Genomic DNA, 22,648 nt, shown 5'->3' with positions numbered 1-22,648 from the left:
AAGACACTTTTATGGCTCTAATCACAGGAAATTCAAGGGTTTGGGGAGCTCTGTGCCAGCAATTGGTGGCAGATCAAATACATATTTTTTTCTTATAAATCACAGGATCACAATTATAATATGAAATGGTGGCGGTACAGGAGGCTGCCCTGAAATACAACTAGTATGGAGGACTGAAGCTTGGTGTTAATGGACACCAAGGGGGAATCAAATGACGGATTAAAAACAAAAGGAGGATTTCTGGTTATTTTGCTCTAAAGGTTCATTCCAATAGGCCTAGAATTGGCTCAGGTGTGTTGCTGAAGTATGAGATGTATTTCCATAGTACTGACCATGAGTCAATGAAATATAATGATGCATAGTACTATTTTGTAACCATGGGCCCAAGGCAAGTTTCAGCACATTTTGTGCCACCTTGTCAGCATTGTTTGTCAAGTGAGATTGATGGTTTGCATCTGAATGATGGTTACACATGATAACAGCAGCAATGTTTATGGTTTGCATAAGGGTTTCACCACTGGGGTTGGTCATGTAGCAATAATATGACCAGAAAGGTGTAAGAAGCTCTGGCCAAGGCTTCATCTCTGGACCCATGTAAATGTTGGTGTTACCTGATCCTATTACAGCTAAGCTGCCAGACTGCACAGGAGAACAAACAGCCAGGCTCTCAAAGGATTCAGAAAGAACGCCTTTATTGCAGAAGCACTAGTGTGGTGACTCAGGGCAATCGGTCTCCAAAGCCTAAGCATTGACTGTAGTGTGTTCTCACGTTAAATAGCACTGAGCTCTTTGTTTCTTAACTTCCGGGCTCTGTGGTGGGCTTTGCAGCCCCCATGGTTGGAATGGGTGAAGTGAGATTACACTCAAAGGCCTGACCTGGCCGGTGCCAGTGCTGCCAACTCCCTCCAGGGGTTGAGTATGGTTCATGGTTTATGGCCTCTGTAAAATGGTAGTATTCAGGGAAACAGGTTTTGCAAGGCTAGACAAGGATTAACAATAGAAACAGGGCTTAATTATAGACCAGCAAGGATGTGCGTCAGAATCCTGGTTGCCTGGGCACAGACTCAGCTTGCTAGCCCCTCAAGTTACCCCTTTATTCGCTCACAATCTAAGTGATAAAGCATGACCATTAAGGGAAGATAGTTGGAGCCTGCTTCCAACCTTTCCAGTTCCTTGCTGTGATGCATAGCAGCAAGTAGATTTGTAAACCTTATCATTTTGGGTTCTGTGAACCTTCTTTAACATTCTAAACTTGTTTGACTGCCATCATTAACACAGCTATTGAAAAGTATATGTAACTGATAAGATTAACAGTTATTAAAAAGTGTATGTGATTGATAAGATTACGTGTACTTATCCATTATGTATACTTTTCAATTATTTTTTTACATTCCTACTGTGTACACTCTTCAAGTTAGACATCCCTTGTCTGAGACTTGCAGAGCACCATTTAGATTAGAATATGCACGTCAGACAGTTTTTCTAGTGATGGTATATTACAAAGCAAAAAGAGACTATTAAATATAAGGACCGAAAAACATTGAATTCTGAGTTCTTATTTCAGTAACCAGATTTTTTTTAATGTGTAAGCATTTTATTTTAATTATCTCATTTCAAAGTTCTTATTTGGAGAACAGAAAGCCATTTCATTATATATTCATTCCATTTCTCAAAGGCTTCCATAGATTTCATCAAATTCATGTTTCAGAGTTACTCTAGGTGTATTTGTAGATCCAGGTGTACTTGGAGATTCATCATCAATTTAGCTCACTTGTGCTTTGAATCTTTTACAATATTGAAGTCAATAGCACACTGTAAATTACCTAAGCAGATGGGGCAAAGGTCTTAAAGGCCCATAGTCTCATTCTTCCAGGTGGCTGGAGCCTTGAATTAGCCTGGCCAGCCAGTGGCAATGTCAAAGTTCAAATTTGTATCAAATTTCATAGGTTAATCACTTAAAGGATCAAAGAGGCAAAATACATGTGACTTCAGGAAAATAATAGCTATAAAAAATTGAGTAGGCACTTAAAGATATTTTCACAAGTTTCTTAACTTTGCAATCATAGTATGGAAATAAAAATCACTGCCATATCTGGCAAAGCTGAATATTCTTGGGCCATCTACCAAAGAGCCCTGTCCAAAGGCTTAATTCTAAGAGTCTCTTAGGTAAAGACCAATCATTGTTATACTCATGATGAGAGGGATAACTTGAAATGCAGGCAGATAGGGCAGGGGTCCAGTGGAAAACAAAGGCAGGAGGAACATAGGCAGGGGCAGACATGGCAGTTTGAGTAGCCTAACCATAGGAACCAACCCAAACAGAAATAATAAAACGTTTCTGTACTCAAAGTGGGAGGCACGAGAAAACAAAGGCGGGCCTGCAGTTAACAAGGTGTATGAATGCATAGAAACAGAAAAAGTTCAGCATAGGTACAGAAAAACAATACATAGAAACAGGGAAAGTTCAGGTCTGTTGCTGGGCAAGAACAATGAGGGAACAATCAGGTGACAACACAGATAGACATAGAGCAGGCTTGTAGCAAATATATAACCCTTGACTACAAGGCTTTAAAGGGCAGCTCATTATTGGGTCCCCCTCCCCATGAGAGGAGTCTGAACCTGCTTGTATTAAATTTTCTAAACTTTTGCTTAAATCTTCTGGTCTACAGAGCTCATTCTTAAGCACTGTGAGACATGACCCCGGGAAAACACCTCTGCTCACTGTTCCTGTCATCAAGGATACAGAAGACATTTGCAGATTTCTTTGTTTTTATAAACTTAAGGATTTTCCCCTATATGAATGTGTAGCTTTCATGTTGTCACTGAATCTATATGAATATTAAGTTATATAAACAGGAAACTGTTCTAGAAGTTTTACTATTAAGCCACATAAAAAGGCTTCATGGTAGCCCTTGAGCTATCTATTTATCTATATATATATATCTATATATAAAAGCCTAAGCAACCATTACAACCAAATCACCAGAATGACCAGAATGACCGGTCGACCAGTCGCTATGATGCGCACTGACCACCAGGGGGTAGACACTCAACACAGGAACTTCCCACTGGTGGTCAGTGCGCTCCTACAGCCAATCTTCTGTGGCCCCTCCCCCTGGATGGCCTCCCCAATTGGCCCCAATGGGGGGGCCGGCCACCAACCTCCCACAGCCCCTCCCCCCAGCTGGCCAACCTCCTGTGGCCCACCCCCCACTGGCTGGCCAACTTCCCACGGCCCCTTCCCCCAGGAGCCGGCCCCCCCGATGACCCCGATCAGGGGGCCAGCTGGCCAATCTCCTGCTGTCCTTCCCCCTGTCCGGCCAACCTCCCATGGTGCCTCCACCTGGCTGGCTCCCCCGGACCAGCTGGCCAGCGGTCCCTACCCACTGCGGGCCGGTTCCCCTATAGGCCTCAATCACTGGGCAGGCCAAGGCACCCCACCCATGGACACATTTGTGTACCAGACCTCTAGTTAAATATATTCTTCTCTAATAATCCTGGTGCCCCATAGAGTTCTAATGGACTATATATAAATATTACTTTTCTTCAAAGAGATTATTGGTAGACTGTTCAAAGTCTTTGGGAGGGGTTCTCAGAATCTATACATATAAAAGCCTAAGTGGCCAGAATGTTGGAGCGACTGGAATGACCAGTCCGACTGGTTGCTATGATGCACACTGACCACCAGGGGGCAGATGCTCAATGCAGGAGCTGCCTCCTGGTGGTCAGTGTGCTCCCACAGCCAACCTCCCATAGCCAGCCAACCTCCCCTGGTCCCTCCTCATGCTGGCCAACTTCCCATGGTCCCTTGCCCCATCCACAGTCCCTGGCCAGCAGCTGGCAGCCAGCAGGAATGCCCCGAAAGGCAGCTGGGAGGAAGGTCCTGGCTGGCCGTTTAGCCCTGATCACCAGCCAGGACTAGGGACCCCACCCGTGCAAGATTTTGTGCACTGGGCCTCTAGTGGAACATAATCAAATCTGATCATGAATACAAGGTAATTTGGCCAAAGAGATTACTCTTTGGCTGCAAGTCTTTGTTCATCAATGGTTCCCTACTATCTAAGTTCTTATATGCAACATAAGCACTGGATTCTTTTAGATGAGAGCTGTTTGTAATATCTATTCAAAGCTATGCATTGTTTGCATAATGATAGGAATGTTCCACTCATACCATTTCCTAAGAAGAGGTTTCATTTTTCCCCAATTTTTTATATTTTGATAAAATCCACATAATATAAAATTTACCATTTTAACTAATTTTAAGTGTATAGCTCAGTAGTATTAAGTACATTCATATTGTTTTTTAAAATATATTTTTATTGATTTCAGAGAGGAAGGAAGAGGGAGAGATAGAAACATCAATGATGAGATAAGAAACATCATTGATCAGCTGCCCCCTAAACACCCCACACAGGGGATTGAGCCTGCAACCCAGGCATGTGCCCTGACCGGGAATCAAACCCTGGCCTCCTGGTTCATAGGGTGATGCTCAACCACTGAGCTATGCAGGCCAGGCCATTCATGTTGTTGTACAATCATCACCACCATCCATCTCCAGAATTTTTTTTTTACCTTGTAAAACTGAAGCTCTGTACCTATTATACAACACTGTCAAACTTCAGATTTGAGAGACTGAATATACAAATGGGCAATGGCCAGATCATACATAAAAATAGAGCTCTGACCCACAACCTATAGGAACCCGCCCAGGAAATCAACTCTTTATCTATAGTAAGCTGCCCAGAAAGCCAGCCTGTTTTCTGTGAGTCACACTTATGGGAATTCAAACCACTATCTCTATCCAATCAGGGAGGGCATACGTGAAGCCTTCCCTGTTTTCCCCTATAAAGCTTTCCTACTCCTCTGCCTGCTTTTGAGTCTCTGCCAAAACTCAAGTGACAGTGGCAGACTCCTTTGCTATAGCAAGCTCTGAATAAAAAGCTTTTGAGTGTTTCCATTTGGTTGGTATTTCATTTCCAGTTTAAATGGGTTAAATAGCTGCTCTAACACAAGGTTTATAAGGACCAGTATATTGAAACCTGTTCATAAAAGTGGTATGCAGTGTACCTTCACCTGCCACTAGGCTCAGGATAGCCCATCCACCATCAGATGATTATTTCTTAATCAAGATGTTATCTTCAAACTAGAGGCCGGTACACGACACTCATGCATTGGGGGAGGGATCCCTCAGCCCAGCCTGTGCCCTCTCACAGTCTGGGAGCCCTTGGGGGATGTCCATCTGACGGACATCCTTAGTGCTGCCAGCCATGAGCCTGGCTTCTGGCTGAGCAGCGCTCCCCCTATGGGAGTACACTGACCACCAGGGGGCAGCTCCTGCATTGAGCGCCTGCCCCCTAGTGGTCAGTGTGCATCATAATGACCGGTCGTTCCACCATTCCACCATTTGGTCAATTTGCATATTAGCCTTTTATTATATAGGATATACATTAGAGTTTCTCAGGATCCTACATGAGGAAATGAGCCAGAAAAAGTAAAGGGAGAGAGGGAAATAGGAAGAAAGCAAGAAGAAAATCTGTAAGAGAGTGGGAGGAAGAGAAGGAGGGAGAGAGGAAGGGGGGATAGGAAGAGAGGGAGAAAGGAGTTTTGTTGGGCCTTGGATGGTGTTTTACATAGTACAAGCACTGACAACCAGTTGGCTTTTTGAATTAGAAAACTGCCTAGATATCAGAAATTTTTAGTCACAGAACATTAACTTTTAGATATAAGCTCTAATATCTGCCTTGAAAAATGAAAAGTTAATATCATAATGCACATTTATTTAGGTTTTCTTTTTCCCTAGGCTAGCAAGTTACTGCAATTGTATTTTCAGTACATCAGAATTGGTAAAAGTTTTTCTTATGTCACATCTCAGGAACTGATTGTTCCTGTTTGGAAAAAAAAAATTACAAAGTCTCAAAACAAATTTACCAAGTACATGGAAAATTTCCTTATTATAATTTTCAATAAGAAAACCCTGCTTGTGGTGAAATTTTAATTAGAGATTAAAATAAAACAAAATCATCCTAAAACTCATTAATATAGGGATGAAAAATGGATTGCAAGATAGTTCCAGTCTCACTACTAGAATATGATGATAAATATGGACTTAGGAATTAATAGACCTTTTTGCAATGTTGCTTCATAGCAAAAACAGTATATAACCGTTTTACTTATTTTTTCCTTTTAAACATTTCCATATGAGAAAATGGGGAAATGATGGAGTAGTTGCCCACGTACAATTTTCACTTGCCCCCCCCCCCAAATTAATGACAATAACTTTAGGAGGAAATTAAGACTAAAACATCATTTCTAACTAAGACAGCGAAAGTACAATCACCATGTTGGGAGCACATACACCAAATACAATGCAATTTGGTCCTAGTTGAAAATCCAGCGGAATTTGTTGTGAAGGACTCTGCTGGGCAGCTTTTGTATTGGAGAGACTGAAGTTCTTTGGCTTGTAGCGCTTCTTTCCCAACCACATATCAACAGTGAGAGCAGCAGAGCAGGTAAAAAACCAGGCTGATCAGTATTAGTTTTTGAATTCTGGAAACAAAATGACTTTGCTCCTAACTGAATTATCTGTTAAAAATAGATGAGATTCTATTACACACATTCATGTGTGTAACCAGCTCAAAACAACCTTTATGCCAAACTGCCATATTTTTGGGATTGGCAGATTCTGCTCCCTTTCAAAAACAATTGGTCAATTATGAAAATAAATTTAAGAAGAAAGCTAATAACATCGCAGAGCTTAAAACGAAATTAAAAGCATAAATCAGTAGTATCAAATATTATATTAAAAATTGAAAAATCAGTCATATTTAAGGTAAACTAGAGAAAACATGAATTCAGTACAGAAGGACATAAATGAGAATACTCCTAGGGAGAAAATGAAATGAAAATTAGTATTCCTAAAGCAGAGACTAGGACAAATGGAATTTTTTCTTTTAATTACACAGATAAAATGAAAAATCGTTCTTAAAATGAAGAAAAACATAAACATGCACAACTGGGTCTCAACACTTAGAAAGATTATTTAATAAACATTAACTACACTCCAAACTTATATTGCGAAGTTATGCAACTCCAATATTAAAAAGTGAATGCCATAATCACCCAGAGAGAATCATGTTAACCAAGGGAGGGATAGGAAAAAGGTAGCATTAACTGTGAAGGGGTTCACAATAAGTCTCCCCACAATGTGCTACTTTGACATGCAGACTATGTTGAGGTGAAAACAATCAAGGCCCAAACTGATTCAGGACAAGCTTTTATATCCCCCTTAATTGCCTAAAAGAATTTAGATTGAGGGCCTGGCCGAGGAAGAGAACTCACACCAGAGATTTACTATAAAGAATATGGGCTCAATGTGATAAGCTGCTGGTGGTAATGGTGGTGGGGGGGTGGGCGAGATTCCATGGAGCCTGGAGATCAAATTGCTGTCTGTGTCCTAGTGTCTCTGCAGAGCATGAAAGACATTTATTTATCAAACATTTGCTCTTCCCATCTTCCTGAAAACTGTCTCTCTCCCTTTGGAATCCCAAGACCCATACCCCCCTTTTCTCCTTAGCTCAAATGGCATATAAGCCTCAATTGTCTGAATGCATGGAGGTCTTCTATTCTTACAGAGCCCCTATATGTGCATAATTAAATTTATTTTTCTCTTGTTAATCTGTTTTGTGTTAATTAGATTATTAGACCAGCCAAAGAATTTAGAAGCACAGAAGGAAATTTTTCCTCCCCAACAACTCTAATTCTGTCTGCAACTGAACTGCTAAATGCCAGTAGAGTAGTTTTTACAGCAGAGTCAAAACAAGAAAGCTCTTATCAGGAAATTCAACTCTAACTCATATTCAACAAATTAAGGACATTAAAAAATCATCTTGAATTGCAAAGATTCTTGGAGAACAAATTTTTAAAGTCACTCAGAATTAAAATTTAATGACTACCGATTATATAGATAAGGAGAAACAGTTGACTTAATTTAAATAAGAATTTGTTCTTACTATCCGAAAACCAGTAATACCAAACAGGAGTTATCTCCTAATTCTTTTTTTAAAATTATGTTTTCATTGATTGTAGAACCAGAGAGGAATGGAGAGGGAGAGAGAGAGAGAAACATCAATGAGCCAGAACCATTGATCAGCTGCCTCCTGCATACCCCCTAGTGGGGATTGAGCCCACAACCCAGGCTTGTGCCCTGACCAGGAATAGAACCAGCATCCTCTCCGTGCATGGGATGATGCTCAACCAACTGAGCCACACTGGCCAAGGCTGTCCTAATTCTTTTTTAAAAATCTGTGTGATATAAAATACAAAACCAAAATTCACATAGTATAGAGCACCATAAAACAAAACAAAAAATGAAGAAAATTTAAAGTTACAAAATAAAATAAATGGGCCTTTCAAAAGTAACACCAGTTTTAGCAGTAAACACAAAGGGGATAATATATATATATATATATATATATATATATATATATATATATATATAAATTAATATGACTTTCAAGGTCTAGAAAAATAAATAATGCAAAAACTAAAAAAAGCAAATATATATTGTCTCAGTAATTGTCCTGAAGTATGACTATAAATGAAAACAATAAAGAAAAACCATGCCAATGTAATAAGATATACTATTAATATCAACAAAGATTTCAAGGTAGAATTTATTAAGTGGGAAAATGAACTCATTTTATGATGATAATGATAAAGGATACTATATGCATTTATTGTTACATTTATAAAATAAAGTGCCTATCAATACAAAAAGAAATTTACAGAAACATTAAATTTTTATACCAATGTCTCAATTCTTGATAGACCATAGGCCACATAAAACAAGAATATAAAATCTAAGTAATCTTAAAGGTAACTTTATACATAAGATTTATGTTTAAAATCAATGCCCTTGAAAAGTGTAATAAATTCTTTTTCAGACAACAAAGAGATATATACGGAAATAAAAGACCATATCATATCTCCAAACACAACCGCAATGAATTCTAAAATGTAAATATGATACAGATAAAACTCTGTGATCACAATGAATTTAAAAAAATCAACAATCATGAGAAGAAACAAACCTAAGAAACAGTATCCTGAAGTAGTAAGTTAAGAAAATGTCAAAACTTCCATTGAGGAATATAGAAAAAGTAGTGGGAATAAAGACACATATTAATATTTAAGAGGATGTTGTTCTTTTTTTTTAAATTAAATCTTTATTGTTCAGATTATTACAGTTGTTCCTCTTTTTTCCCCCCATAGCTCCCCTCCACACGGTTCCCACCCCACCCTCTGCCCTTCCCCCCCTTCCCCCCACTGTCCTCATCCATAGGTGCACGATTTTTGTCCAGTCTCTTCCCGCACACCCCACACTCCTTCCCCCCCCCGAAAATAGTCAGTCCACTCTCTTTCTATGCCCCTGATTCTATTATATTCACCAGTTTATTCTGTTCATCAGATTATTTATTCACTTGTTGATAGATGTGTATTTGTTGTTCATAATTTGTATCTTTACCTTTTTCTTCCTCTTCCTCTTCTTAAAGGATACCTTTCAGCATTTCATATAATCCTGGTTTGGTGGTGATGAACTCCTTTAGCTTTTTCTTATCTGTGAAGCTCTTTATCTGACCTTCAATTCTGAATGATAGCTTTGCTGGGTAAAGTACTCTTGGTTGTAGGTTCTTGCTATTCATCACTTTGAATATTTCTTGCCACTCCCTTCTGGCCTGCATAGTTTCTGCTGAGAAATCAGCTGACAGTTGTATGGGTACTCCCTTGTAAGTAACTGACTTTTTTTCTCTTGCTGCTTTTAAGATTCTCTTTGTCTTTTGCTCTTGGCATTTTAATTATGATGTGTCTTGGTGTGGTCCTCTTTGGATTCCTTTTGTTTGGGGTTCTCTGCGCTTCCTGGACTTGTAAGTCTATTTCTTTCACCAGGTAGAGGAAGTTTTCTGTCATTATTTCTTCAAATAGGTTTTCAATATCTTGCTCTCTCTCTTCTTCTGGCATCCCCATAATTTGGATGTTGGTACACTTGAAGTTGTCCCAGAGGCTCCTTACACTATCTTCATATTTTTGGATTCTTTTTTCTTTTTGTTTTTCAGGTTGGGTGTTTTTTTGCTTCTCCGTATTTCAAATCTTTGACTTGATTCTTGTGATCCTCTAGTCTGCTGTTGGAACTCTGTATAATATTCTTTATTTCAGTGCATGCTTAATTTCTAGTTGGTCCTTTTTAATAACCTCGAGGGTCTCACTAGATTTCATGAGGGTCTCACTAAATTTATCGGCGGTCTCACTAGACTTATTGAGGGTCTTACTAAATTTATCAGCAGTTTCTTGAAAATTCTTGAAAAACCTTATAGTGTGGTTTTGAACTCTATATCCAGGAGTTTGATTTCCTCCATTTCTGTCATTTGTGACCTGTTTCTTTGTCTCTGCATTTTTTATGCTTCCCTGTGTTGGTAGAGTGGCTTTGTGTGCTAGGCATCCTATAGGGCCCAGTGGCTCAGCCTCCCCAATTACCTGAGGTGGACACTCTTGGTGCACCCCTTTGTGTGCTTTGTGCACAGTCTTGTTGTAGTTAAGCATTGATTGTTGTAGGTATCACTGGGAGGAATTGACCTCCAGGCCAATTGGCTGTATGAATCAGCTGTGTCTGCAGTGGGAGAACTTCTGTGCTGGAGACACCCTTCTGGGGCAAGACCTGCTTCAGTGGGGCTTTGGTGCTCACTGAGTCTGCCCCCTGAGTGTGTCCCTTATGGATCTGAGGAGTTGTAATTGGATGGTCCCACTCTGACCACTGGATACACTGGTTCTTGGATCTCTAAGGAGGTGCTAATTTAGCCTCTGCCTGAGGCTACCCAGCAGGAGCCCAGCTGTGAAGTAATGCAAGCTGCTGTGGGGCCTTCGGCCTTCTTTGGGAAGTTCTGGCTTTCTCTGACCCAGCTGCAGTTTGTTAGGTAATTTTCAGATTGCAAAGGGCCAGGCCTTTCATATGCAAAAGCCTCTGTGCACAGCTTGGGTAGGGCGGGGTCTCTGGGGAGCAACAGGGCAGAGCAAGCAGCTATGGCTGCTCCTCAGTCCTACCCTAAGAGGCCCAGCTTCTCAGTGTCCCGGTAATCGCTGCAAGTACCTCTGAGAGAAAGCCGCCCTCAAGTTCTGACCGAGGCCAGACAGTCCAGTTTCTCCTGTATGAGTCTGGGTCCCCAGAGACTCGCTGGGAATTGGAGTTCAGAGCAATCAGGAGCTTGAGACTCCCTCCCAATTGAAAAAGACAACCGTGTCCTCAGCTGCCAGCCCTTTCCGCGTGCGCCTCCATACCTCTGCACTTTACTTCCACACCGCACCTCCTCTGAGTCTCAGTGTGCTTTTCTCTTTCCTTCTAGTTGTATAATTTCCACTCAGCCAGCTTTCCTGTGGTTCTGGATGATGCCCGTTTTGTCTTTTAGTTGTGTTTTTGAAGTTGTAGTTGCGAGGCAGCAATTTCCGGTGTGTGCCTAGGCCGCTATCTTGGTTTCTCCTTGGATGTTGTTCTTAATAAAATAGAATACTAAACCATTAAGCACTTCCAATAATAATAAACAATAAAAATCAATAAGACTTCATTTTAAGTCTTAGAAAATAAACAAAATGAATATAAAGAAATCAGAAGAAAAGTATTTATACAGACTTAACACATATAAAAGTGGAAATTTTCTCTTTATAACATACAAAACAGTAGCATTAATAAATCATTTCTAAGAAAAATGCGTAAGCTAGCCTAATCACACTACCTTAATCAAAGAAAAGAAGTGAAACTCGATGAACCTAAACTAAAACTTACAATATGCTAATTAATATACTGGCAAGCCCAGTTTAGAGTTTTTCATTATCTCAACTTCACTATCCTCCACAATAAAAATTAAAGGAGAACCAGAGTAAGTTGGAAGTAAGGAGTGATTGGATATTAGTTGTTTCTACATATTACTTTTTAGTCATTGCAAATTTAAATTTTCCTAAGGGTATTATTGTTATATGCATAAACTCTGTATCAGATAATATAGTTTAGTTTATTGTTTACCATAGTTAAAACACACACACACACACACACACACACACACACACAAATTAAACTGTGTAAATGTAAAGATCAATTTGCTGTTATCAATCTTTTCAACAATTTATGAATCGGGTAGCATCCCATCTAGCAAGTAGAATGAAACTCCAAGAAAGTATAAAATGGAAGGATTTATTGTTAGGGTTTGGCTGGTGACTTAGACTGTGAAAGAACTCACAACTAAAAGAAGAGTTGTAGCCTGGAGGTCATGAGGTCAAGGTATGATTCCTGGTCAGGTCACATGCCTGGGTTGTGGGCTTGATCCCCAGTGGGGGGGGGGGTGTCTAACAGGCAGCTGATCAATGATTCTCTCTCATCACCCATGTTTCTATCTCTCTCCATCCTCTACTTTCCTCTCTGAAATCAATAAAACTATGGAAGAAGAAGAAGAAGAAGAAGAAGAAGAAGAAGAAGAAGAAGAAGAAGAAGAAGAAGAAGAAGAAGAAGAAGAAGAAGAAGGAGAAGAAGAAGAAGAAGAAGAAGAAGAAGAAGAAGAAGAAGAAAAAGAAGAAGAAGAAGAAGAGCTGTAGAGAGGAGGTTTATTTTACTTTCCCAAAGAGAAAGGGCCTGTGCAAGGGCAAGAAACAAAGGGCAGCTTCCCCTTTTAAAGGATAATGGCTGGTGTTGCTAGATGACAAGGAAGGGAGGGGAATTTGGGGCTAGAGTTGAGCAGATATCAGGGAGGTTTTAATTTGTTTTCTCTTCAGGAGACAATCCAGGCAGATATCCTAGGGAGGTGCCTTATTAGTACTTTTTTCCAAGCCAGTAAAACATGCTTAAGACAAAAGTTATGAAGAGTTCAAAAGAGGCCTGTTTGAAGTGGATGGGTAAGGGAACTTTCAACTAACTAGAGACTCCTTGGTGCAAATTATCTCTGAGTTGTAAAAATAGCAGGGAGGAGGGGTATTCAAGAATGTAGCCTTGAAAGTAGTTTAGCTTGTCTTGTAGTTTGAAAAGTGGAGCTGTTTGAATCACAGGAGCTAACAATATTGGGGTTTAATTACCAGGTGTTTCTCATAAAATTGTGCTTGGTTCCAGCAAGAAAAAGAGCTCTTTTTCTTGTCCTAACATTTATAGGCAGAGGGGGGCAGAAAACGGAACTTCCGAGGAAACAGTGGATTATTTCAGGCAAGGTAGCCTTCCTTTGGACAAGGGCTGGGGTTTTTATGCAGATTGCCTCACTAGTTACTGATCAGGTAATTCCAGATTGACTGGTTAATGTTAACATTCCTGCAAGAGATTGGAACTGAAATTAGGTTAGATATTAAGTCTTGGTTTGCTGACATGGTGCTTAGTACAAGCGACTCTTTTTTGGTTCTGTTGTCTTTTTTTCTTTAATACCACCATGGTGGGGGAGTAGTAGGGGTGGAAGAGGTTTATTTTGTTTGTTCGTTTTAAAAAGGAGTACTCTTCCCTCCTGTCCCCCTCACCATTTTGGGGTCTCTTGATCCCATTTATCATTAAGTCATGGCTGATTCCTGGTAACTTATGGCAGGCTAGGAAAGGAGTCATCACAAGGATAACTGACCCTAATCACCATGAGGAGGTAGGACCGCTTTGTTTTTTAGAGATCTGGAAAGACCAGTGCAGACTACTATGATGTTCCTCAGAGTTAGTCTCTTACTGATTTTATGGGGACTATAAGTAGGGATTTATTGGTATAGGTGAGGGAATAAAAACAGTGCAGAGAAGGTAAAAGCACACTGCCTGGGAGACAATTTGAGATTTTTCACAACTATGATAGAGAAAGGCAGTGATTTGCTGTGTTTAGTATGTGAAGGATGGAAGCTGATTCTTGAGATGACTGTAAAATACAGATAATCAGATGACAAAAATTATCAATAATTTTACTATCTTGAAAAAGGATTTCTACCTTGATACATTTTTATCTGTACTTTTAATGAATACCATTTGTGATCAATTGGGTATATAATTCTTATTTTTTATTATACAAGTTATTTCTAAAATATGAAAAATTATAATGATGAAAAACCATCACATAAAATTCCACCACCCAGATATAACCATTTATAAATGCACTCATCATTTTAGTATATTTCTTTACTATCCTTATTATTGCATACTAGTGGCCTGGTGCATGAAATTCATGCGGGGGGGGGTGTCCCTCAGCCAGGCCTGCACCCTCTCCAATCTGGGACCCCGATCCCTGTGGGAATGGGCCTAAACCAGAAGTCGGACATCCCTCTCGAAATCCGGGACTGCTGAATTCTCACCGCTCACATGCCTGCCTGCCTGATTGCCTTTAAACACTCTGCCTGCTGGCCTGCTTGCCCTCAACTGCCCCCCGCCCCCGCCAGCCTGCTTGCCGCCAACTTCTCCCCCACCCGCCAGCCTGATCACCTCCAACTTCCCCCCGTCGGCCTGCTCACCCCCACCTTCCCCCCCCACCGGCCTGCTTGCCCCCAACTGCTGCTCCCCACCAACCTGATCACCCCCAACTGGCCCCCACTGATGGCCTGCTCACTTCCAACTGGCCCCGCCTGCCAGCCTGCTCACCCCCAACTGCCCCCCCCGCCAGCCTGATCACCCCCAATGCCCCCCTCCACCAGCCTGATCACCCACAACTGCCCTCCCCTCTTGGTCCCTAACTGCCTCTACCTTGGTCCTGCCACCATGGCTTTGTCCAGAAGAATGTCTGGAAGGCCTCCTGGAAGGTCTCCCAGTCTAACTAGCATATTACCCTTTTATTAGTATAGATTTTTATAGAGTTTACATCATTGAAAATATATTAGATTTTTCAAAAGCGTTAACTTGGGAATATTCATAAATCCTGTATTGAAGATTTTTATTTATTTTTAAAATATGTTTTTTATTGATTTGATAGAGAGAGAGGTAGAGAGAGATATTGGAATATGGATGTGAGAGAGAAACCTCAATGGGTTGCCTCCCATACCTGCACCTACCTGGGATCCAACCTACAACCAGACCAGGAATCGAACCAGAGACCTTTTGGTGCACAGGATGATGTTCACCCAACTAAGCAACACTGGCCAGATTTCAAATATGTTTTACTATGGTTGCAAATATCAAAAAATTTCTATATGTGACACGGCACCAGAGTTAAGTTAGGGTTTTTCAAAATGCTGACACGCCGAGCTCAAAAGGTTCGCCATCACTGCCATATATTGAAAATTTTTAAGTGGTAAGTACAATAATTAACAAAATAACAAAAATGGCTCAACTCATCCAATACAATATTTAAAGTTGCAGAAAATCATTACATATCTCTAACAAGAGTGAGACTATTATAATTTTATATGCAAGCGTGCTTTTGTGGAGATAGAGCAAACTCATTTGGAGTACAATTTCATCCAGCAAAGTCTCCAAAAACAGTTTAGTCATTATTACCAATTACTGATTTAGGACAGCAAGAGTAATTAGTTTATGTCATCCTACAAAAAGGACAAGATTTTTCCACTAAACTGTGAGATGGGAGACACATGAGAAATTGAACAGAAGAAACAAAAAGCCTTCTAGTACTATAGCAATCCTGTAATTATTGTGGGGAGATAACTTCAGCAAGTATTGAGAGACATTCACTTTGAGCTGCTATAAATCATCCAGAGACACATTGCATTCAGGGCATTCAGTCTGTTAAGGAAAGGCAATTGATGTCATGAATTAACTAGTCTAGAATTTAGTATTAATTAATTTTGGGGAAAGTCTTCAAGTAATATTTTGAAGAAAGATGCATGGGTAGTGTATTTTCTAAACTTTTAAATTTTTAATTAAATTATTATTATTTTGTTGTTGTTAATCCTCATCAGAGGATATTTTTCCATTGATTTTTAGAGAGGGGAATGGAGGGGGGAGGGACAAAGAGAGAGAAACATTGATGTGAGAGAGACACATTGATTGGTTGCCTCCCACATGTGCCCAATCAGGGCAGGGGATTGAGCCTGCAACCAAGGTTATGTGCCTTTGACTGGAATCTAACCCAGGACTCTTCAGTCTGTGGGCTGATTGATGCTCTATCCACTGAGCCAAACTGGTTAGGGCAGTGGTTCTCAACCTTGGCTGCACATTAGAATCACCTGGGAATCTTTTTAAAATCCTGATTTCTGGGCCTCATTGTCTGGAAATTCTGTTTCTCTGTTACTAATGTTGTGGCCCCACCCCATAACAAAGAAACAGAATTTCCAGAGATGAGGCCCAGAAATCAGGATTTTAAAAAGATTCCCAGGTGATTCTAACGTGCAGCCAAGGTTGAGAACCACTGGGCTAGGGCTAGGGGTTAAATTATTTGTCTCTATAAATGAAAACTAATTTATCTCAGTTATGAGATTCTCAGGTCACCATATTTTCCTTCTAGGACGTCTAAAATGTATCAATTCATTGTCTTCTAGTACCTCATATCGGGAAAAGAAAAGCCTAAAGGCAGTCTTGTTTTCATTCTTTTCTAGGTAATCTTTTCCCTCTGTCTTCCTGGATGTTATAGACTTTTACATTCAACTTTGTAATGTATCCCATTTGACAAAGTATCTAGATGTAGCTTTCCTTACATTGATTTTACTGGTGTTCAGTGACTGTTTTGATCTTCACCCTCATGCCATATTTTGTTGTTGTTTTGTTCAAGAGATTTTATATCAATTGTAACATTGATCAATTGGTTAATATTTCTTTATTTGTCTCTTCACTATTTCTATAGTTTGTATTTACATTACCCAACGTTGTCAGCACAAACATCTCTGTATATAGCAATCTTTTGTCTTTTTCTCAACCTTTTAGAAATTCTCAAGCACCTCAGGAATAATAGAGTATTACATTGAAAAATCTGGCATTACTGCTAATCAGCACTGACTTGGTTCATTTGCCTAATTCACAGATTGTTGTGAAAATTAAATAATACAATAAATATGCAGCAAAGGTGCTTATCATTGAATAAATGTATGTGAATATGTACAATGTTGTATATTCTGTTCTTATTTTTTTCTAAAATAGATTTGTGAAATGCTATTCAATTTTACTTGCCCTGTAATCATTTCTTATTTTTAACTTTGTTTTTTTCATCTAATTTTATCTACCTCTACTTTTAGTTAATCCTGCTGTCTTTTCATTTGAGCCTGGTAAATTCTGGCTTTCTTATACTTTAGCACATAGCATTTGTTTTCTTGTATTCTTTCTGAATACCAAGTATTCCTAAAATGTTGGTTGAATTAATGTGGGCTGTTATTTCCAGATGTATGTTATATCTTTGAACTTTCAGGATTGTTTTCCTTCTTCATAAGACTATACTTATATAAGGACCACTTATCTTTGAGATGGGTTACATTAGAGGCAAGGAGTTTATACTTAATTCTTTCAGAAACTCGCCTTCCAGATAGAGTAAGCTGTTACTCCTCAGCTCAATTTTATAGCTCCTTTTCTAACAGGAACAGGGAGTCAGGGAGTCAAGTTAACAAAAAAAATTAGTATTCTTTTCCCAACCAGCATGGCTCAGTGTTTGAGTGTCGACCTATGAACCAGGAGGTCACAATTCAATTTCCCGTTGGGTCATATGCCTGGGTTGTGGGCTCGAACCCCAGTGAGGGGTGTGCAGGAGGCAGCCGATCAAACATCATCATTGATGTTTCTAACTCTCTCTCCCTTCCTCTATGAAATCAATAAAAATGTATTTTAAACAAATATTATTCTTTAAATAGTCATGACTATTACATTATAGACTACTGGTTCTTAATAAGTGGTGATTTTGCCACCCCCCACCCCCTACTCCCTACCATGGATCATTTAGCAATGTCTGAAGACATTTATGGCTGTTTCAACTGGGTGGAGGTGTATGGTACTGTCATTTAGTCAGTAAGGGCAAGACATAGTACTACACTTCCTACAACACCCCACAACAAATAATTATCTGGCCTCAAATGTGAGTGATGCTGAGGATGAAAAACCCTGTTCTTGAGGACATTATTCTCTCCTACCTTAATTGTTTTAAGGGGAAATTTTAGGAGTTCAGATACTTGTATATGAGCAGGAACTATGAATCTACATAGATTATTTTTTTCCTTAGGAAATTTTCAGCCTGATGGTGCAGATTCTGACAACAATTCAGTCCATTTCAAACTGTCAAAACCTTTGGATCAAATACTTTATTGAAATCTTCAACAGACAGGGTTTGAGAGATCCAAGTTCATTTTATTTTAAATAAAATTTCTGTGAAGTATCAGAAAATTAGGCAGGGAATTCTCAAAGAACTGAAATGCCAGTTTGGCTGGAGAAAACACTTCAAAAGTGACAAATAACATCTGAGCTCAGACATGCTAACCTGAGGAAAAAAGTAAAATCTTCTCTGAACTTGTTCTTTTTGAACAGCTGAAGTGTAAAAAATAGCTTGACTTTTATCTGCTAAAAAGATAAAAAAGCTTTTTAACCAAGTGATGAAGAGACAAAACAAGTAAAACTATTAACTGATAAATAAAATAGATTTACTGAAATCATTTGAGGCAAGTCAAAATAATTGCTGCTTTAAAAAAAAATCCTCTTCCTTATTTGCTCAAACATCAGTTAGAATGATTTGGTATTAATTTAAGCAAAGCAAGCCCAGAGGGAGAGAAGGAAAGAAAAAAAACATGAGGAAAGTGTAAGGCTATGATGTCAGAATTTACATGGCTTTAGAGACAAGTAATTTAGTAAAATAAAATACATACTGGAATCATCCTATCTAATAAAGAGGGAATTGACCCTCACGCTGTCACAAAGATGGCAGCACCCACAGCCAATAAGGAGGGAATATGCTAATTTACTGCCCCACCCTCAAAGATGGCGGTGCCCACAGCCAATAAGGAGGGAATATGCTAGTTGACTGCCCCGCCCTGAAAGATGGCAGTGCCCACAGCCGCAAGATGGCGGCGCCCAGTCCCCTCAGCTTCATTGGGGCAGCAGGTGTGCAGCAAGTCCAGGCCCAGTCTTGCCATGCACCTGCCTCCTGAGTCCCTCAGTCCCCTTAGCCCCATAGCTGACCAGGGCTGGCTCAAGACACAAGCAAGCCTCGAATGGCGGCTGCTCAGCCAATGCCTGAGGCACAGGAAAGCCTCGGATGGCAGCTGCCCAGGGCTGGCCTGAGACGCAGGTAAGCCTCTGATGCTGGCTGCCCAGCCACCCAGGGCCGCCTGAGGTTCAGGTAACCAGGGCCGGCCGAGGCTTGCACGGCAGGCAGTGGCAGCAGAGGTGTGATGGGGGCAATGCCTTCCCCTGAACGCCAGGTCGCCTCCCACCCCTGAGGGCTCCCAGACTGTGAGAAGGGGCAGCCAGGCTAAGGGAACGCCCCCCTCCAGTGCATGAATATTTATGCACCAGGCCTCTAGTGTAAATATAACCAGAGACAAAAAAAAATAAACAATTGACACAATGTCATTTGTAAAAAGAAAAATTCCCCCCAAAATCCTTCTAGCAGATAGAAATACTTAAATTAACAAGGAAGATTGCATACAAAGTAGATTGTAAGAGTTTAGGCTATCTCAGAATTGGCCATGTATTGGAATATCCAGTATTATAAATGTGTCAAGCCCCCCCCCCCAAATTAATCAAAGGGGGCTTAGACTGGCCTATAAGGAATACTTTGTTACAGTTGCAAATACATCAAATATAATTTTAAAAATCAATGAGTTCATAATGTTGCTTTAAAAAATCCTATAATCATCATTGCATGCAAGGGAACAATTTCATTGCTCTGAAAACGAATAAATTAAAGGAAATAATTCAAATTTATCCTCCATTTCCCATACAAACTCTATGCCAGAGTAATCAAATACTTGATGAAGTATTTAGCTGAGAATTTCAGCTAAAAAAAACACAGAAAGAAGGATAATATTATAAATTTGGAATTTTAAAATCTAATAAAATGATGAAAGTAGCTAATAAACTTCAGTGGATGCTCAATCTTTCAGGTAAGGTTGTGATGGAAACATTTATAATGGAGGGGATAACACTGATACCACATGAACTCAGTGATTAAGTGACTAGTCTTAGTAAAACTGGTAGTTGGACAATCCTACATTATGTGTCTACTAATATGATACAATAGGAAATATACAGTACCACCTATAAGATATCTTGTCAAAATATTGTTCCTGAATATAATAAAGCTCATAGATCTATCTGAAGTTTACAGGAAATACAACGGGTGATATGTAGAACAGAAAGTGAAAGCATACAATGAGATAAGTCAAATTAGAATATAGGTCTTTTTACAGAACAAGTGACCTGGTTTATCCAACAAATCAATGGCATTTTAAAAAGTGAGGTTATCATTACCGACTAAAAGTGACTTTAGAGACCTAGTAACCAAATATAATGTATGGAATTTATTTGAATTCCAATTTAAAAGAAAAGTATTTTAAAATCATGTTTGAGATCATCTGGAAAACCTGAATATGGTTCAAGTATTAGTTGATATTAAGGAGTAATTGTTAATTATGCTGTGTGATAATGGCATGGTAAATGTGTTATCACAAAGACCCAGATCTCTTAGAGACCAAGTGAAAAATTCACAGTTGAAATGACATATCTTTATTTTACTTTTAACTTCTCCAAAAAATTTCTGCTTACACACATACACACACACACACATCATATATATGGGCATTGATTTCCACAGAGTATCACCAGACAACCTGTTAACAGAACAACACTAAGTTTGCTCAAAATCATTTCAGTAAGGAGACCACCACTGATATAGTCTTAGCAATTTTTCAAGCTCAAGTGGTTTAAGGTGGGGAACTGAGCAGGATTGGACAAAATTCATAATGTACTAATTTAGGGCTAGTGGACACAGGGAAGTAGCAAGCGCCTTAAAGCAAAGTTTTATAAGTAAATCATTATTTAATAAGTAAGCTCTTTGCCTTGATGAACAGATTATGATCTTTGATAAGCTGATTTGTAGGAATTTCCTGAAGCAAATAATAAAGTTTATTTACTAATTTACAGCCTTATATTTTCAGAGCAATTGTTTACCAGAAAGAAAATAAAGCAACTAAATCATGCTGATATTGATTATCTTAGTTATCAGGAAATGAACAAGATTTGGAAAATGTTAACTGTTGAGGCTACCAGTTGATTTTACTTTTCTCTATAGTTATATATTAATTTGAAAATTCCCATAATGGAAACATTTTAAAAAGAGTAGTAATGTTGGGGTCCTCTTCTTTCACAAAATCTAAGGAAGCCACTCAGTTACAGATACACATTTAAAAAACTAAAGAAAGAATTTTCTACAAAGAATTGGGCAAGAAAGGGACTGGATAAATATCAGGAATAATAAGAAACTCCTTACATACTAATGAGACGATTAGAAAACGAGAAAGTAATTTTATGATGTGAATGTTTTAAAATTAAAACACCTGCAAATTGGTACTTTAGCTAATTTTTAGTACTTGATATATACCAGGCATTCTGCTAAATGCATAACATATATTTCATTTGATTCTCACAAAACTATGAGATAGAAATTCTTAGTAGCAGCATTTTACAGTTGACTTTACTGAGCCTCAGCAAGGTTCAGTTATGTGTCCAGGGACATAAAACTAGAAACAGACAGAATAAGATTCAAAGACAACCTCTTCTGGCTTCAAGAAGTTTAACTTCACTAAGTGGAATGGAGGGTTTGTTCCTAACTCATTATTTTCATTTTTTTTTTTTTTTTTTTTTTTTTTTTTTTTTTTTTTTTTTTTAGGGAGCAGCAACCTCCTACGTCACATGGTCACATGGAAGCCAGTGCTTCTGAATGTGGCCAGCATACTTTGAGAAAAAAGTTTGATGCCAAGACTTATCGAAAGAGAATAGAAGTAACTCCAGATAAATGGTGTTTATGCTTAAATGCTCAAGCTGGACAAATGCATTGCAGCTGAATTTCAGTTACAGCCTTGATAAATGGATGAGGGTCCCTGACTTTGAACTACCAGTATACTTAGAAGCACCTGCGAATGTGGTCATTTGTCAACATTACTGCTTATTTTGGTTTTAGATACACAAGCAATGTGCTCATGCACTGACATTAGTGCATACAAAATGTGCAATCTATCATCATCATCAACAAATATTTACGGAATGCTCACTGTGTTTGAGCTGGTTTCAGAAGTTGCAAGGGGAATTTATTATATGGCATGGAGAAACTATCCTGTGTTTAACCTTTCTTTCCTTTTCTGCCATATGTAATGTTTCTAAGAACTGTGAATGTTGAGAAAATATACTTACCCATCATAAATCTGGTAATTAAAAAAACTGAAAATACCTTTTTGCTCCCTGATGTATGTATGTGTGTGTGTGTGTGTGTGTGTGTGTGTGTGTGTGTATATATATATATATATATATATATATATATACATATATATATATATATATATATATATTTGATTTCAGAGAGAAAGGGAGAGGGGAGAGATAGATAGAAATATCAATGATGAGAGCAATCATTGATCAGCTGCCTCTTTCACCCTCCTTACTGGGGTCAATGACTCAGCAACTCTGGGCATGTGCCCGACCTGGAATCAAACTGTGACCTCCTGGTTCATAGCTTGACACCAACCACTG

General features: G+C 39.1%; 1 pseudogene; it reads right to left on the bottom strand.

Moving 5' to 3' along the window:
- Positions 1–1,608: 1,608 nt before the first annotated feature.
- LOC132223704 (archaemetzincin-2-like) lies at positions 1,609–6,484 on the bottom strand (annotated as a pseudogene).
- Positions 6,485–22,648: the final 16,164 nt, after the last annotated feature.

This window comes from Myotis daubentonii, chromosome X, assembly GCF_963259705.1.
Source record: "Myotis daubentonii chromosome X, mMyoDau2.1, whole genome shotgun sequence".
NCBI classification, from domain to species: Eukaryota; Metazoa; Chordata; class Mammalia; order Chiroptera; family Vespertilionidae; genus Myotis; species Myotis daubentonii.
The sequence above is the reverse complement of the archived record's forward strand: the minus strand, read 5'-3'. Positions and strand labels throughout refer to the sequence as shown.